The sequence below is a fragment of the Lolium rigidum genome, chromosome 2, assembly GCF_022539505.1.
Source record: "Lolium rigidum isolate FL_2022 chromosome 2, APGP_CSIRO_Lrig_0.1, whole genome shotgun sequence".
NCBI classification, from domain to species: domain Eukaryota; kingdom Viridiplantae; phylum Streptophyta; class Magnoliopsida; order Poales; family Poaceae; genus Lolium; species Lolium rigidum.
The window spans coordinates 105307072-105311817 of record NC_061509.1 but is presented as its reverse complement, the minus strand read 5'-3'; the positions used below and the strand labels follow the sequence as shown (position 1 = coordinate 105311817).

General features: G+C 40.3%; 1 long non-coding RNA gene across 1 annotated transcript; it reads right to left on the bottom strand.

Annotated features, from left to right (window-relative positions):
- Positions 1 to 3313: 3313 nt before the first annotated feature.
- LOC124687052 lies at positions 3314 to 3954 on the bottom strand. The gene is made up of 3 exons (XR_006998060.1): positions 3742 to 3954; positions 3513 to 3631; positions 3314 to 3436 (listed from the first exon to the last, which is right to left on the bottom strand). It is a non-coding gene; the product is annotated as an uncharacterized LOC124687052 (long non-coding RNA).
- Positions 3955 to 4746: the final 792 nt, after the last annotated feature.

The window sequence follows — 4746 nt, the reverse complement described above, 5'->3', positions numbered from 1 at the left end:
GATGGATATGTGTTCCATGCTAACAAGCTATGCATCCCAGATAGTTCTGTTCGTCTTTTGTTGTTGCAGGAGGCGCATGGAGGAGGATTGATGGGTCACTTTGGTGTGAAGAAAACGGAGGATGTACTTGCTGCACACTTCTTTTGGCCACATATGCGTCGAGATGTTGAGAGATTTGTGGAACGCTGCACTACATGTCAAAAAGCTAAGTCTCGACTTAATCCACATGGTTTATATATGCCTCTTCCTGTTCCTAGTGTACCTTGGGAGGATATTTCTATGGATTTCGTTTTGGGTTTGCCTCGTACACATAAGGGGAGGGATAGTATCTTTGTTGTTGTGGATAGGTTTTCTAAGATGGCACACTTTATTCCATGTCACAAAACTGATGATGCTACACATGTTGCTGATTTGTTCTTTCGCGAAATTGTGCGTTTACATGATGTGCCAAATACTATTGTTTCTGATCGTGATACTAAGTTTCTTAGCCACTTTTGGAGATGTTTATGGGCTAAGTTGGGGACTAAATTGTTGTTTAGTACTACATATCATCCCCAAACTGATGGACAAACTGAAGTAGTAAATAGAACTTTGTCTACTATGATGCGGGCTATTTTGAAGAAGAACTTAAAATTGTGGGAAGAATGTTTACCTCATGTTGAATTTGCTTACAATTGTTCGCTGCATTCTACCACTAAGATGTGCCCATTTGAGATTATTTATGGTTTTGTACCACGTGCACCTATTGATTTGTTGCCTTTACCATCTTCTGTGCAAAATAGTTTGGATGCTACAGACCGTGCTGAATTGATACTAAAATTGCATGAGACTACTAAAGACAACATAGCACGCATGAATGCTAAGTATAAAATTGCTGGGGATAGAGGAAGAAAACATGTTGTGTTTGATGTTGGCGATCTTGTTTGGTTGCATTTGCGCAAAGATCGTTTTCCTGAATTACGCAAGTCTAAACTAATGCCACGCGCTGCTAGTCCTTTTAAGGTGTTAGAGAAAATAAATGATAATGCCTATAAACTTGAGCTTCCTGCAGAATTGGGTCCGGTTAGTCCTACTTTTAACATTGCAGATTTGAAGCCTTACTTTGGTGAAGAAGAGGAGCTTTCGTCGAGGACGACTTCAATTCAAGAAGGGGGGCATGATGAGGACATCCCATCTCTTGATACAACCGTTGTACCTACAGCCACACAAATACAAGGACCAATCACTCGAGCTCGTGCCAAACAACTTAACTATTAGGTACTTTCGTTTCTTGGAACTATTCCTCACATACATGAGAATATGATGCTGCCTAAATCACATATGTTTGTTACTCTTTGGAATGATGGACCGAGCATGGATGAGGAGGACAAGCATTGGAGCATGATCACGCATGGAGGAGATGGCAGCAAGCATTTGAGGGTTGAAGATGACGCCGCAAGTGGAGATTTCAGAACTTTGAAGCCACCATAAGAAGAGATGAAGATATGGACGAAATATAGAGTTTCCCAATTCATAATTTCGTCCATAGCATAATATGGTGCTGCGTCACCTTTAGTTTTGGGCCAGACCCATGTCATTTTCGCAGGAATTAAGTCAGCCACTTTTTAGAGTCTATATTGAAGGGGGAAAGGCCTTTTAGGGTTTGGTTCGGCCACCATATGTATGGCTGGCCGAAACCCCACCTTTTCCTCCTTTAAATACCCCCATAGCCGTCACGTTTAGACTCGGATTTTGATTAGACTAAAAGTTAGCCATTGCTGCAACTCTCGTGTACTTCTTTTGAGGCCAACGCCCAGAACAAGACGGACTAACCGGAATCCCACCTTTTTAATAAAGCTTTCATCTTTCATCCGCAATATTCTGATTGCAATATTAGTTCTTACTTGTTCTCGATTTCAGGTAGGAATTAATACCCTCGCTGGTCAGGCTGATCGCGCATCCGTAAGATCAGTAACTCCCGGAGATTGTCCTAGCGATTGCATTGGCGCACGAGCTTTGCACGTGTAGTCGGATCGTCAAGCACGAACTCCACCAACAAATCGATCTATCCACATCTCATCGAAAGATCGGCCACCTTTGCCTTATCACGTGCAGCTGCGCCAGCAGTAGGGCTTCCAGCACTGGCGCATGCCACGTGCGCCGACAGTAGGGCATTTAAGTGCGCCGGCAATAATATTCGAAAATTCATTTTTACAGCTTTTTTCCAGCATATTACAATACATATTTGACAGCAGTATATATTTACAACGCATTCATATTTATACAGAAGTACATGCAATATGAGAAGCACATAGAGAGCCAAGTCTCATTTCAGTATCAATACACAAGGTTGGAAAAAGCGCTAGGCGGTAGGCGGGCGGTGAACCTCTGCCTAGCGCCTAGTCTGCTTAAGCGTAGCCTAGGCGTGGCTAGGCTTTAGCAATATTTCGAGTCAGAAAAGGACATCATGATATGTTTTCTTAATTTTTTTAGATGCATTGTGAATGGAAAATAATATTTTTTAAACCACTTAAAGAAATATTCCAATTTTACTAAAAATGGTATTATGGACAGAGAAGTTTGTTTTGAAGGCAATACTACATAATTTAGTAGTTACCAAACAAGCAGCTACGTTTTTGAATGGCTGGTACTTGTCCTCACATGTTCTATAAAACGTTGTTGTCAAACAAATCTAGAGTGCAAAAAAATTTGTTTGTACTGTCATCAACCAGGGAAATCATAAGACAAATCACACCAGCACATAATCTAATATGAGCATTTGTACTCTCATCAACCACACAAATCATAAGACAAATCACGCCAATACATAATCTAATATAAATATATAATACTAGATGAGCAATGCAAGCCCCGTGCACAATATAGTTTTCACACATGGAGCTGGTATTCATTTGCTGGATCATAAGAAAGATGTAGTAAAACGTATAAAAGCACATGGGCGCCATACACACTAAGCTCGAAAGGAACAGATCCACACAAGTTCACACGTGATAGTTCAACACATAAAAGGAAGATAAGGCATAACTTAAGTAATTGAAAAAAAAACTCATGCACGACCTCCTCAATAGTCATCTGCATCATCTGGATGCTTCTCTTCTTCATCATCAAACTCTTCTTCTTCCGAATCAAATTCCTCAGCTTCATAAAGTTTTCTTAGTCTTGCACTTCTACGTGGCCCAGGTTCTTCATCGACTTCCATTGGTACTGTATTATCCATCCCTTCCTCATCCTCATCCCTATAGATGACCACAGCACAATCATCTCCTCCTTCAAAAAGAAATCCTTGAGCTTCAGTAGTTTCGGTAGAAAATAGGACATCGACAATCTTCTTTTCCTTGATCATCTGTTTCTTGGCCATCATTCTTGAATTAAATTGTATGAAAGATAGATCATTTAGGCGTTCTGTAGTCAGCCTATTTCTTTTCTTTGTATGAATCTACAACAGAAAACATGAGATTTAATTTGACGTGGTTGACAAACTGAAACTTCAGATTAGAGAGTTAGGGACTAACATTTTCGAAGGTACTCCAATTCCTTTCACAAGCTGAAGCACCTGAGGTCAATGACAAGATTCTCATAGCCATCCTCTGTAGAGTTGGCACTTCATTTCCGTAGAGTTTCCACCAAGATGCTAGGAATGAGAGTAGAGAAAAAGGATCAGCCAAACAAAGAAGATGGCAAGCTGTGAAAGTTTAAATATCTATTAGATAGATTGGACCGCCACATAATCATAATACATACATGCATTATATTCAAAGTTTTGACACGTTCTCGCGAGCTTTTTTTGCAAATGATCCTTCTCTATTCTGGAATTTTCTCAATTCCACATTTACAGCTTGATCTTGCTTGGAATCATCACCAAGATAAAAGGTCTCCACACAACTGATGAACCCTTCAGTTATTGTGCCATCATCAAATATGTTAGTATCAGCATAACTATAATAAGGATTCAGCAAGTATGCAGCCAGTGCAATGTAGAATCAAGTCGATCTTTCATCTTTTTCTCAACAACATCAATCACATCTTTGTAACGGAATGCCACATTCCCATATACTTCCTTGATCTCTTTCTTTGCCTTAACTATTTCTCGATAAACAAAACCCATAGATGGCTTGACATCCCCATCAACCAAACGAAGGAATTTTACCAAAGGCTCAAAAACATTCAAGCAAAGCTTCACATCTTTCCAAAAAGGCATGCTCATAATCGTGGTTGTTGCCGCCTTACCATTTTTTGATTTAACTTCTCGCAGACTATCCCATCTACCATCAACAACCATCTTCCTTAGTTGATCTTTCTTGTCTAGAAGGCTTTCCAAAGTTAGATAAGCATAAGCAAATCTAGTGACCGTTGGCCTTATGATCTCTTTCCCTGAAGAGAAGTGGCGCATGCAGTCCAAGGTCCGTGTGTGCCCATACACAAAGATGGTGAATGCTTTTGCTTTGTCAAGTACCTTCGTGAACCTTGGAAGGTTTCCAATTCCTTGCAGCATCAAGTTAATTGTGTGTGTCGCACAAGAGCTCCAAAACATGTTTGGCCTCTTCTCCAATAGTATCTTCTTTGCTCCCGTAATGTTCGAGGCATTGTCTGTCACTACTTGCACCACATGTTCTGGGCCTATTTCCTCAATTCCTTCATCCACTAGCTGAAATATTACTTCACTTGTGTGGGATACAGCTGACATCTCCTTTGACTTGATAAAACTTGATCCATCTGCACAATTTGTGCACAAATTCATTATGCTTC